This window comes from Bos mutus, chromosome 14 (genome assembly GCF_027580195.1).
Source record: "Bos mutus isolate GX-2022 chromosome 14, NWIPB_WYAK_1.1, whole genome shotgun sequence".
NCBI classification, from domain to species: domain Eukaryota; kingdom Metazoa; phylum Chordata; class Mammalia; order Artiodactyla; family Bovidae; genus Bos; species Bos mutus.
The window spans coordinates 6,523,883-6,538,373 of NC_091630.1; the positions used below are offsets into that span (position 1 = coordinate 6,523,883).

Genomic DNA, 14,491 nt, shown 5'->3' on the forward strand with positions numbered 1-14,491 from the left:
ATTCAGAAATGTAACAATGGATATTGCAACAGATACCACAAACACTATGGGTCATAAGTGACTATTATGAATAATTATACACCCAAAAATTGGATAACCTAATAGAAATGGATACAATTCTATAAGCATGCAACCTAACAAGCCTGAATCAGGATGAAACCAAAAATCTGTATAGAGCAATAGTGAGTAAGGAGATTGAGTCAATAATGAGAAACCTCCCAGCAAGAAAAGTCGAGGGCAGATGATTTCTCTGGTGAATTCTGATAAATTAACACCAATACTTCTCAAACTCTTTTAAAAAAAGGAAGAGGAGGGTACATTCCCCAAATTCATTTTATACATCCAGCATTACTTTATAGCAAGACTATATGGATGTCAAATGAAAAGAAAATTACAAGCGAATGTCTCTGACAAAAAACAGACCACAAAAATCCTCAGCAAAGTACTACTAACTGAATTTGACAGCCCACTAAAAGGATCATGCAATGCAATCAAGTGAGATTTATCCCTGGGATGCAGGGATGGCTAATACATGTGAATCAATCAATACACGTACCACAGTAACAAAATTGTGAAAGTGTTAATTACTCAAGTCATGTCTGATTCTTTGCAACCCCATGGACTGTAGCCCATCAGGCTCTTCTTATCCATGAAATTCTCCAGGCAAGAATGCTGGAGTGTGTAGCTATTTCCTTCTCCAGGGGATTTTCCTGATCCAGGGATCAAATCTGGGTCTCCTGTACTGCAGGAAAATTCTTTTTTTTTTTTTTTTTATACAGGTGACTGGGGAAGGTTTGCAAGAGGGGATTTAATTGCCGAGAACCCAGTTAGAAGGCGGAGGTGCCAGTTGAGGCGGTGGCCGGCCAGGGCCTGGTCCTGGTGGAGGAGCGTCTTGGGGTGTGCTAGCCCGGGTGAGCTCGCTTACTCTGTGGCATGTCAGAGATCAAGGCAGACGCCAAAGTTGGTGTTGGTGATGGAGCCCACGATGGTCTTGTCGACGTCGCAGGTCAGGCCCCGCTCACAGGGACACTTGTAGTCAACCCCATAGAGCGTAAAGGCGGAGCGCTCGCTGTTCCTGCTGGCCTTGGGTGCGCAGCCGGCCAGGCTCAGGCCGTCTTCCCGGTAGCAGCACTTGCTGTGAGCTCACCCTCATCCAGGTTGATTATGATTCCCCGGGGGTCGGGAACTGCATAGATTACTGCACGGGCGACGAGCAGAAGGCCGAGGACCTTCTCCATGATGAGTGGGCACAGCTGGTGTAGGTTGCAACCGGCAGATCAGGTCAGGTGGCAAAAGACAGATTCTTTACTCTCTATGCCACCAGGGGCACCCACCATATTAACAAAATGAAGGATACAAATCATATGATTATCTCAATAGATTATGGAAAAAACATTTGACAAAATTCAACATAAAAACTTTCTATGAGGTGGGTATAGAAGGGATATACCTTCTATAATAGAGCAAATTTTTTTATTGCTGTGATAAATGTCCTGGGAATTTAAATAGGAATTGCATTAAATCTATAGATTGCCTTGACAGTACGGATATTTTAACTGTTAATTCTTCCAATCTGTGAATATGGGATATCTTTCCTTTTGTTTGAATCTTCTTTAGTTTCTTTCTTCAAAATATTTTTCAGTGTATGGATTTTTCACCTCCTTGATTAAATTCATCCCCAAGTATTTTATTATTTTTGATATAATTTTAAATGATAGAGTTGTATTTCTTTTTCAGGTTGTTCTTTGTTAGTGTATGCTGCTAAGTCGCTTCAGTCGTGTCCGACTCTGTGCGACCCCATAGACGGCAGCCCACCAGGCTCCCCCGTCCCTGGGATTCTCCAGGCAAGAACACTGGAGTGGGTTGCCATTTCCTTCTCCAATGCATGAAAGGGAAAATGAAAAGTGAAAGTGAAGTTGCTCAGTCGTGCGACTCTTAGCGACCCCATGGACTGGAGCCTACCAAGCTCCTCTGTCCATGGGGATTCTCCAGTCAAGAGTACTACAGTGGGTGGCCATGCCCTCCTCCAGGGGATCTTCCTGACCCAAGGATCGAATCCAGGTAACCTGCATTGCAGGCAGATTCTTTACCACTGAGCCACCAGGGAAGCCCTTCTAAAACAGAAGAAAAAACAATAAAAATGTAAGTTCTCAAGGTTAAATAAAGCAATATATTTATTTATATACTGAAAGCCATTGTGGTTTCAGGAAATTGTGTCCTATTAGTTCTACCTCTTTTAAGTTTTCTAGCCTAAAATAATATCAAAACAACTTCCAATAAACACTCGATGCAAGGAGAATAGATGTAGAAATAGGATTTCCTTCACCTTTGTTAAGAAGGATATTCTATAGCTTTCCTATATGTGGTCAGCTTGTTTAAAAGGTGGTTTAGGGTGACATGCTCACACATGTTTCTAACTTGACTGGTTAGCTATTTACTTTTCAGCTTGTTGAAGGTCTCTCTAATTGGATAGAAAATGTTAGTTACTCACCACAACATAAAATAGTGGAAGGTGACCTGAGGAAAGCACTTTACTAGTCTCTTGGGAAATAAAATTACTTATCTGTAATTGTTTTGCTAGCTGAAGAAATATATCAGACTGCCATTTCCACATGAATTTTCTGGATATGATGTGACCTACGACTTTAATGTCAATGGAAAGAAGCTCTTGTAGAGTTTCTCAGCCTTTTGTATGCTCTAGTTAACCTGAGGGACCTTTAAGCTATAATTCGTAGAGAAAGACTGCAGAATGACGTGGAGGAGGGAAGCACTGAATTGTAAGTCATGTGCCAGCAGGCAGGTAACAAATTATGGACAGAAGCATTGGGAATAAGAAAAAAGAAAAGTAAAATATTCCCCTATCACCTTACCTAAAAGCAGACAGTGTCACGGGACATTGATGAAGTAAATGTCATAAAATTTCAGAGTGTTGTCTGGAGCTTGGGTGAGACACGTAATTAATTGCTCATTCATTCAATGACTGCTTGTGGCTCACCTACATTGTATCAAGGACCGTGTCAGGCAATGGAGATGCATCCGTAAGCCAGGTAGACACGGTCCCTGTATTTAGATAGAATATGCAATTAAACAAGCAATAACATGTTGGAGAGAGGTAAACTGTATTTCGAGACTTGTACAAAAATCGACATCTTACCTCATTTTGGGAGAATTTAGAATGACGAAAAGGCATGAATAATAAATAAGGAGTTCAGTGGACTTCCCTGGTGACTCAGACAGTAAAGCGTCTGTCTACAATGCGGGAGACCCGGGTTCGATCCCTGGGTCGGGAAGATCCCCTGGAGAAGGAAATGGCAACCCACTCCAGTACTATTGCCTGGAAAATCCCACGGACAGAGGAGCCTGGTAGGCTACAGTCCACGGGGTCACAAAGAGTCAGACACGACTGAACGACTTCACTTATGGTGCTCCAGAAAGAAGAAACAGTATGTAAAAAGACCAGAGAGACAAGAAACTGGGCTGAAGAGAATGCAATTCAGGATGACTGGTGCAGAGCACCATGTTAAATTGGAATTGACACCCAAATAAGTCCAAGTGCATTCTTCTTTCTACAATGATTTATCAAATGCCTAACAGTTTTTGATCTAAGATACAAAAATAAAATATTTTCTAAACTTTAGTATCTTCAGTTATGGAAAATAAAATAAAACCAACAGTAACACAGAGTGAAAAGTGATATAATTGTGAGAGCCTGAAGGTCTAAAGAAACACATAAGTAGGAAAATAAGGAGGAAAGTCTAAGAACTGAAAAAGTTTTAAGAGGTGATTCTTGGATCGAATCTTAAAGGTCCATGGGGAGTTGATTAAGGAGGGGAAGGAAGTGCATTTAAGCAGTGGGACAGCGTGTACAGTGGTTTAGAGACAAGAGAGAACAAGATACATTTCGAACTGTGAGTGGGATGTTTTTACTACAGTAGCATTTTCCAAAGTACACCTCAGGAAACATCCTGTAAGAAAGAAGATCTGAAACAGGTATATTGTTTGTCCCATTCTTGGAAAGTCACAATGCCCATTAGCTCAGTAAAAGATCTGAAAATACCTACAGTGAATAACATAACACTGTTTGGTTCAGCATTTTTTCAAAATTGCTTTATCTTAGAACTTCCTCTATTATCCTCCTTTTTTTGAGCGGGGAGGGATCAGGGGTTGAAACCAATTAAGAATCTATGAAACACAGTTTGGAATTGATAGCAGGACCTCCCTAAACTGGGTGGCAGGGAGTGTCAGAGGATGAGGCCACAGAAGCAACTGCTACAGGTTAAATCACAAAGGCCTTGGTCTGCCCGTCTTGTTGTTAGGGAAGAGCATAACTGGTCTTTCTTCCAGTTGAAAGGAGCCCCACTCGATGATATACCAGGCCTTAGCACTCGCTCCACTCTAAGGGGGTTGGGAACCACCTCTCTGAGAGGTAAATTAGGAAATATTTAAATGGAAGTTTGGGCATATCGTCATCATATTTCCTCTTTTCAACTTAGCTTTTATTGACTATAGTAAGAACACTTGACGTGGGATCTATTTTCTTTAGTTTTTGAGCATACAATACAACATTGTCGATCACAGTATCAGTGCTATACAGCAGATATATAGTTTACTCATCTTCCGGAACCAAAACTTTGTACCTGCTGAAAAGCAACTCCCCATCTCTTCCTCCCCCAGCCCAAGAAATCACCTTTCTACTCTCTTTTTTTAGATGTATGACTATTTTAGACTTCTCGCATGAGTAGTATCATGCAGTATGTCCTTCATTGAGTGGTTTGTCTCCTTTAGCATAATATCCTCAAAACTAATCCATTCTGCCACATATGACTGGATTTTCTTCCTTGTCTTCAGAGCTAGTACACATACTATATATTTTTATTTAATATATGTACTACATTTTCTTTATAGATTGTTTCCACATCCTGGCTCCTGTGATTAGTGCTGTAATGAACATAGGAATGCAGATACATCTTTGAGTTAGTGGTTTCATTAGTTTTGGATAAATGCTCATAGTTGACTTTGCTGGATAATATGGTGTCACTATTTTTAATCTTTTGGGGACTCTCTGTACTGTTTTCTAAAGTGACTGCACCATTTTACATTTCCACCAACAGTGTACAATTTCTCTACATCCTCATCAATGATTGTCATTTATTTTTTGTTGTTTTGTTTTCCTAGCAGTCATCTTAACAAGTGTGAGGTGATATCTCATTATGATTTTGATTTGCATTTCTCTGATGATTAATGATGTTGAATATCTTTACATGCATTGCCTATTTGTATGAGAAATGTCTATTTGAGTCCTCTATCCATTTTGTTTTTTTAATTGGCTCCATTGTTTTTTTTGCTGTTAAGTTGGAGGAGTTGTTCATGTGTTTTGGATATTAGTCTTTTATTAGATATATTGTTTGCAAATATTTGATCTCATTCCATAGTTTGCCTTTTCATGTGTTCACCAATCTTTGCTATGCAAAGGTTTTTTGGTGTGTGGTGTTATATTCAAGGAATCATTGTCATAAAGACAGACATATAGACCAATGTAACAGAATAGAGCCCCAACATCAACTCAGGCATACATCACAAGTCTTCTAGGACACAAAGGGTAATCTCTTCAACTTATGCTGCTAGCAAAACTGGATAGCCACATCCAAAAGAACGAAATTGTATACTTATCTTAAAACACACACATAAATCAACTCAAAATGGATTAAAGACTTAAATGTAAGACCTGAATCTGTAAAACTCCTAGGAGAAACCATTCTTCCACTTGAAATATGTTTTTAGAAGGGAGCACTCTCTCCAGGTGGGGAAATATACTCTTGTTCAGCAATACCTAGGGCTGGGATAGTTTTTCTGATTATAGAAAAAGCTTCATTAGTAATAAAGTAATAAAAATAATAAAAAGTAATAAATAAAATAAAAACATTTAAAAAGTAATAAAAATAATCTAGCTTCATTAGTAATAAAGAGAGTGCTTTAGTTATCTATTTCTTATTATCTTCACAATTGGGCAGGTAAGAATGCTATTTATTGTCTTCCAAGAGATCCAGGTATTAAATAATTTGATCTCTATTGTGTAGGTAATTGGGAGTCACTGAAGTATTTTACCAGTGAGCAACATGATCAGACTTGCATTTGAAGGTTTTGATGGCAGTGTAGAAGCTATGCTGAAGGGGCACATGTGGAAGTTGAGAAGCTAATTAAAAGGTGGAGTCCAGGCAAGAAAAGATCAGAGCTTGAATTACTCCAATGGCAGTGGTTATATGAATAAGGAGATATGGGTATGGGGTTTAGTTAGAAAGTTGAATCAACAGAACTAGGAGCCAAGACGTGTGTGATGTAAAATAGAGAAAATCTAGGACAACTCACAGATTTTTGAATGGAGGTGAATTATATTTGGTTTGATGAAAGTGTACAACCTTATTTCCAGCACACTGAGCTGAACATGCTTTAGAAATGTGCCGGTGGAGGTGTACAGTTGTTACATTATATATATATATATATTTTTTTTCCTAAAGTTGAGAGACATTTATAGTGCAGAAATGCACGCATAGGGGTTGCTCACATCTAGTGATATTTGAAGTCCTGGTCTCAGTCACTCTTCAGGAGAGTGTGTGGGTAGCGGTCCCACTCAGTATCAACACTTAACCCCATTATGTGCCTAATGTGTACCAGCACTATAGTAAGGACTTTGCACACAGGTCTCGTTTACTTCTCTTGGTAGTTCTTTAAGGTGAACGCAATCACCATCATTTTACAAATGAAACTGGAGTTTCCACTTGTTTTGGCAACTAATAATTCATTTGGTTCATAATTATTTCCAGGATAGCTTAAATGTATCTGATAAAATATACTTGTAATCAGACACATACATAGACATGTCTTTGTGGTTTGTTATTGCAAATAGTTTTTGTAGGGGGTGTATATTCAAAGAATGTTGCTAAGTAATGCCTTTTGACAAATTTAATTTTAATCTTGATTGGGATTTCAGTTTGTTATGGGAACAAAGAACAGAAAATCATGGTGCTGTCATTCCCTTTTCGTTTCTCTATCAAAGATCAAATTCAGAGGCATACTTTCTATAGCATTTATAAGTCAGAAACATAATTCCCTACTAGAATTCTAGTAAAAAGAAAAAAAAAAAAAAAGGGAAGAATATACTTATTTTGCACATGCATTTGGAGGTAGGGAAGTGGTCCAGGATCTAGAATTTGGTGCAAATCACTTACTTTGAAGTCTAAGGCACAGAGCTAAATGAGTTTGTGATCCCCTTGTATGGGGGAGGTATTTGGATAGTCGAGTTTAGAGGAAGCCTCTGCACCCATGGGCTTTAACGGCAGATTGACCAGCAGATGAACATTATCTTAAAAAACAGCCTACTCCAAAAAGCAAGTTAATGTAGATTTATCAGCAATTGTTTATGCACCATCTGATTTCTGAGATTTAAACTTGATTATCAATATTATTTCTTTTCTAATCATATGTGATTTTTAAAATCATTGGTCTGTCTGGCTAACTTTGAATATTCAATAAGATTTTTTTTGTGTGTGTACATACATCAGTTCAGTTCAGTTCAGTCGCTCAGTCGTGTCCGACTCTTTGTGACCCCATGAATCGCAGCACGCCAGCCCTCCCTGTCCATCACCAACTCCCGGAGTTCACTCAGACTCACGTCCATCGAGTCAGTGATGCCATCCAGCCATCTCATCCTCTGTTGCCCCCTTCTCCTCCTGCCCCCAATCCCTCCCAGCATCAGAGTCTTTTCCAGTGAGTCAGCTCTTTGCATGAGATGGCCAAAGTACTGGAGTTTCAACTTTAGCATCAGTCTTTCCAAAGAAATCCCAGGGCTGATATCCTTCAGAATGGACTGGTTGGATTTCCTTGCAGTCCAAGGGACTCGCAAGAGTCTCCTCCAACACCACAGGTCAAAAGCATCAATTCTTCGGTGCTCAGCCTTCTTCACAGTCCAACTCTCACATCCATACATGACCACAGGAAAAACCATAGCCTTGACTAGCCGGACCTTTGTTGGCAAAGTAATGTCTCTGCTTTTGAATATGCTATCTAGGTTGGTCATAACTTTCCTTCCAAGGAGTAAGCATCTTTTAATCTCATGGCTGCAATCACTATCTGCAGTGATTTTGGAGCCCAGAAAAATAAAGTCTGACACTGTTTCCCCTTCTATTTCCCATGAAGTGATGGGACCAGATGTCATGATCTTCGTTTTCTGAATGTTGAGCTTTAAGCCAACTTTTTCACTCCCCACTTTCACTTTCATCAAGAGGCTTTTGAGTTCTTCTTCACTTTCTGCCATAAGGGTGGTGTCATCTGCATATCTGAGGTTATTGATATTTCTCCTGGCAATCTTGATTCCAGCTTGTGCTTCTTCCAGTCCAGAGTTTCTCATAATGTACTCTGCATATAAGTTAAATAAGCAGGGTGACAGTATACAGCCTTGACGTACTCCTTTTCCTATTTGGAACCAGTCTGTTGTTCCATGTCCAGTTCTAACTGTTGCTTCCTGACCTGCATACAGGTTTCTCAAGAGGCAGATCAGGTGGTCTGCTATTTCCATCTCTTTCAGAATTTTCCACAGTTTATTGTGATCCACATAGTCAAAGGCTTTGGCATAGTCAATAAAACAGAAATAGATGTTTTTCTGGAACTCTCTTGCTTTTTCCATGATCCAGTGGATGTTGGCAATTTGATCTCTGGTTCCTCTGCCTTTTCTAAAACCAGCTTGAACATCAGGAAGTTCACGTATTGCTGAAGCCTGGCTTGGAGAATTTTGAGCATTACTTAACTAGCATGTGAGATGAGTGCAATTGTGTGGTAGTTTGAGCATTCTTTGGCATTGCCTTTCTTTGGGATTGGAATGAAAACTGACCTTTTCCAGTCCTGTGGCCCCTGTTGAGTTTTCCAAATTTGCTGGCATATTGAGTGCAACACTTTCAAAGCATCATCTTTCAGGATTGAAATAGCTCAACTGGAATTCCATCAACTCCACTAGCTTTGTTCATAGTGATGCTTTCTAAGGCCCACTGGACTTCACATTCCAGGATGTCTGGCTCTAGGTCAGTGATCACACCTTTGTGATTATCTGGGTCATGAAGACCTTTTTTGTACAGTTCTTCTGTGTATTCTTGCCATCTCTTCTTAATATCTTCTGCTTCTGTTAGGTCCATACCATTTCTGTCCTTTATCAAGCCCATCTTTGCATGAAATGTTCCCTTGGTATCTCTAATTTGCTTGAAGAAATCTCTAGTCTTTCCCATTCTGCTGTTTTCCTCTATTTCTTTGCACTGATCACTGAGGAAGGCTTTCCTATCTCTTCTTGCCATTCTTTGGAACTCTGCATTCAGATGCTTATATTTTTCCTTTTCTCCTTTGCTTTTTGCTTCTCTTCTTTTCACAGCTGTTTGTAAGGCATGCCTAGACAGCCATTTTGGTTTTTTGCATTTCTTTTCCATGGGGATGGTCTTGATCCCTGTCTCCTGTACAATGTCACGAACCTCATTCCATAATTCATCAGGCACTCTATCTATCAGATCTAGGCCCTTAAATCTATTTCTCATTTCCACTATATAATCATAAGGGATTTGATTTAGGTCATACCTGAATGGTCTAGTGATTTTCCTTACTTTCTTCAATTTAAGTCTGAATTTGGTAATAAGGAGTCATAATCTGAGCCACAGTCAGCTCCTGGTCTTGTTTTTGTTGACTGTATATAGCTTCTCCATCTTTGGCTGCAAAGAACATAATCAATCTGATTTCGGTGTTGACCATCTGGTGATGTCCATGTCTTCTCTTGTGTTGTTGAAATAGGGTATTTGCTATGACCAGTGCATTTTCTTGGCAAAACTCTATTAGTCTTTGCCCTGCTTCATTCCATATTCCAAGGCCACATTTGCCTGTTACTCCAGGTGTTTCTTGACTTCCTATTATTAGATGGTAAAGAATCCACCTGCAATGTGGGAAACCTGGGTTCATTCCCTAGGTTGGGAAGATCCACCAGAGGAGGGCATGGCAACCCACTCCAGTTTTCTTGCCTGGAGAATCCCATGGACAGAGGAGCATGGTAGGCTATAGTCCACGGGGTTGCAAAGAGTTGGACACGACTGAGTGAGTAAGCATAACACATATATATACATTTTGATAAATCTGAAAATAGAAAGTAAATATCGAGAGTGCCTAGTGGGAAACAACAGGAAAGAAAACCCTTCACACCAGTGGGTGAGTTGATGTCAACTGGAATTCCAGAATGCAGGCTGCAGGTAGCCGTGATAGGTGGCCATCTTGGCCCAAGTCAACAGATACACTGGTATCCCGCATTATGACCACCCTGGTACCTGGAGTAATTAACAACTGCCTGCATATAGAGATACACTTGACTTCTCTGCACGTTCTGCAGAGTGCAGCAGACGGTGCTCTGGCTGACATGAAAGACACTTATTGACGCTCTTGCCTTGCTCTTCCAAATCTCCTTTCTCAAGTGCCTACACGCCGGGGCCTTTGCCTGGTGACTTGTCTGGATTCCCAGGGCCACTCTTCCTGTGAAGCAAGCTCAGGCTGGTCAGAGGGATCTCAAGATCCTTAGAGTTTGGAATTCTGAAGTCTTTATAATGGACATATTTTCATTCCTAGCACATTTGTCTATTTTTCCTTTCACTGTGCAAAGCAGTTTGATTTTTCTAAGTTAAAAAACTGTTTGGCATGGATAAAGAGCTGTGATTTCTCTCTGTAATACATCTCATAAAGTGGGAGTAAACGGAAGTTGGCCATTCATTCTCCTTGTCAATCACATAAGCTTTGAATCACATAGATGAATTTCAGATTCACTAATTACTGCATTATATTATGATGAGCATGTAACTAAACTTATACTTTTTTTTTTTTTTTTTTTAATTCTACAATTTGGTAGGTGAGGTGTAATAGGTTTTTATACAAAATGTAATGAGTTATTGTGTATCAAGTGCTTAGGGTAGTGTCCGATCCTCAGAAGGTAAATAGAGTATACCAAGAGTGTTATTCATTTGGCCCTAGGCTTGATCCCTCTTGGGTCAAACTGCTTGGCGTAAAATATGGAGTCCACACTTTAGCAGTCTGGACCTTGGATAAGTTATGTAACATCTCTCTGGCTCAATTTCCTCTTTTGCTACGAGGGGTTCATAATAAGATCTAGGCTTTAGGTTCATGAGAAGATTAAGTAAGTAAAGCTCTTAGAGTGGCTCTAGATAATCCTGAACCCTCAGTAAGGATTTCTGATGAGATGGATTATATAGTATATCAAAATTACTGGCACTGTGTGGTGTTGTCAAAGGTATCGTGGGAAACTGGGCGAAGCTTACGCTCAATAGCAGGTATAACGATTGTTAAGATAAACTGGGGAGCTGGAGAATCGGTCCAAAGACAGATGCCTGTCATTACACGGTAAAGCAATAAATACTCTGGTATTATATGTAAAGACTTTTTACTCTGAGACGAGTGCCTAGTCTAATCAGTTCATAGCACTACATAACGACTGTCAGCATAATATCAATTAAAGAGTTTACATTAAATAAACTTTCTGGAGTTAAAGAGAGTGAGCAAAAACTAAAACAGAAGCATTCCTTAGCAAACACCTTCATTGTGAAGCAAGTTACATTATGCAGAAAATAACATACCTCATTTCCCACACAATTTAATAGCCTGCCAGCTATCATTTAGCAGGATCAAGCCATACATCTTTTATACAATTTGAGGAAGGCTTACGGCAACTCATTACTTCTTTCACTTTTTAAAAAGTTTCTAGTAATCTTTTTTCCTTTGTAGTTAACAAGGTGCTGAACTCTAAGTTTTATAGTACAAACTAAGTGTATGATCTTGCCTGGTTTCCTTGGGTGTTTATTTGCATAGATTATGCAAGGTCAGTATTGAATTCCAAGGAAGCATAGAATCAGTTCTAACAGTACTTGCCGTAATCCTTTCCAGTGCGTGACCCTTCAAACGATATCTTAGAATTCCAAGTGGCCTTTGTTAATTTAAATGAAGTAAAAGATTATTTTTTTAGATTAGTCTAAAAGCTATACTTAAAAAACACACACACACACATATGTTTTTGGAATTTTCCTAAGATATAAAAAAATAGACTGATTCAGAAATTATTCTTCTAGCCCCTACATAAAGCAGAATTAAAGCATTGAGTGTTGACTGATGAAACGCAGCTTGGTGCAGTGGGAGACAGGGCTCTTGGCTGTGAGTGTTCTGCCCTTGCGGCTCTGTGAGGCAGGAGTGGGATGGTAGCTGATGGAACGCAAACTTCCATGTTTGCCTTCTTGGAGATGGGACAAATCTCTGTCACGCCTTTTAAGGTTGTGTTGCTGGATGAATATCCATTCCATCTGCCATAGGATGAAAATTGCTCTTCTAGACAGTTTCTGATGACCTCTGAAGAGCACCTTCTGCAGTTAACCCATGGCAGTTGGTCCATTTCTTCCAAGAATCATGGCTGTGCCAGAGCCACCACTAATCTGTTTCCTAAATTACTTATGCATTTCTGGCTGTTGGAGCCTTCTGTGATCAAGCAAGTGAGCTGGGCTACCTTATTACCACCAGTGATATAATAGGACTTACAAATCAAAGTGAGTGCTCATATTTTTAATATGTCAAAAAAACCCTATATACATCCCAACACAAGCAACAATGCACACAGATTAAATGACTTTGACAATGCACACAGATTAAATGACTATCAACTTGAAAATATATTGCTATACACATAAGTTGTTATATATGACCTTCATGGCAACCAGAAACCAAAAACCTATAACAGATGTGCAAAAAATAAAGGAAAAGAAATGTAAACATAACATTAAAGAAAGTCCTCAAATCACAATGGAAGATAAAAGGAAACAGAAAGGGAGAGAATAGAGCTGCAAAACCAATCAGACTACAAAGGACAAGCTGTAAATAATTACATTTGCTGAGCTTGATCATGTCTGACTCTGGGACCCCATGGACTGCAGCCCGCCAGGCTTCTCTGTCCATGGGATTCTCCAGGCAAGAACACAGGAGTGGGTTGCCATGCCCTCCTCTAAGTGATCTTCCCACCAGGGATCGAACTAAGGTCTTTGTATTGCAGGTGGATTCTTTACCATCTTAGCTACCAGGGAAGCCCAAGTATACTGGAGTGGGTAGCCTCTCTCTTCTCCAGGGAAACTTCCCAACCCAGGAATTGAACTGCAATGCAGGAGCTACCCAGGAAGCCCAAATAATTGCATAACTATCAACAATTGCTTTAGATGTAAATAGAATAAGTACTCCAATCAAAAGAAGTAGGGTAGATGAATGGATAAAAAAAATAAGTAGCTTTTGTTATTTTGAAGTGTTTTTATACTCCTTTATTTTTACACAAATAGTAGTATAAAACTCATTTCCAAAATTGATTTTATATTTTTCTAAAATATGACACCTAAATACATAAATACATTGTTTATCATAGGTGTAAACAACAGAAGCATGGGAAAAGCACAAAGAACTTTTTATAGTACATTTTCTTCAGCTCTAGCTTTATCAAGAAACAGTGCCCATCAACTGAAAATGAAAGACATTATAAAAGGTATATGGATATGCTCCATGACTTCATTTGTAGCAAAGTGACTTTTATCATGAGGGTCAAAACTATGTCCTTGAATTATCAATATATTCTTCTAGAACAATGTTGTTAACAACTTAAAAGAGTAGTCATGATGTTTTAAAATTATTAACAAATGTATACATTATCCAATAGTCAATCTTTACTTAAATCACTTTAAGTCAGAATATAAACCTGTAAAGGAATCTCTGCATAGTAGAATTAGTAAGACGTTGTCAAACAACTAAATTATGGGAAGACTCCTAAACTAGATGAGGCTTCATTTAAAGTTTTCTCTAAGCAGAGATTTTTAACCAGAGGCAAGGTCTTATGACAATTACAAAATCCAGAATGTGTTATAATGGAGATCAATATTTAATGATTGAACTACCTGTGTAGTTCCTTAATTCAAGCATCTTGTTTCTAGGAACTGGTTTAGCTGCTCTAACAAAGAGATCCTAAAATACAGTGAATTACATAACTTAGGCTTTATTTTATTTGCTTGTGTAACAGGCTAGAGAAGTTTAGGCTGGCAGGAACCTCAGCTTCAGCAAGATATTCAGGAGCTAAATTTGCTTTCATCATGTTACTTGCTATCTCACATATATATAACCCTCCATATATATCTGCAAGGGGAAATGTAAGAGTGGAAGGGGAGGGAGAACAATTTCCTCTTTATGCATGTAATCAGGAATTATCCACATCACCTTCTTTCACTATACTTTGGCAAGAGTTTACACTTGACACAGTCAGCTGCAAGGGAGGCAGCTACTGCGCAGCTAAAACTTGCAGGGAATTCTATTACAAAAGGTAGAAGGGGAGGCCGATAGTGACAGACAATCTGCAGTCACCCCTATGCTTTGTCATGACAATATAAGGTAG

The 14,491-nt window shown here is 39.2% G+C and overlaps 1 protein-coding gene and 1 pseudogene across 1 annotated transcript in view; one reads left to right on the top strand and one right to left on the bottom strand.

The window, feature by feature from the left end:
• CNBD1 (cyclic nucleotide binding domain containing 1) overlaps nt 1-14,491 on the top strand; it is a 383,222-nt gene that overhangs the window by 216,494 nt on the left and 152,237 nt on the right. The gene's annotated exons all lie outside the window — the stretch shown is intronic.
• On the bottom strand, nt 937-1,238 carry LOC102270149 (colipase-like; annotated as a pseudogene).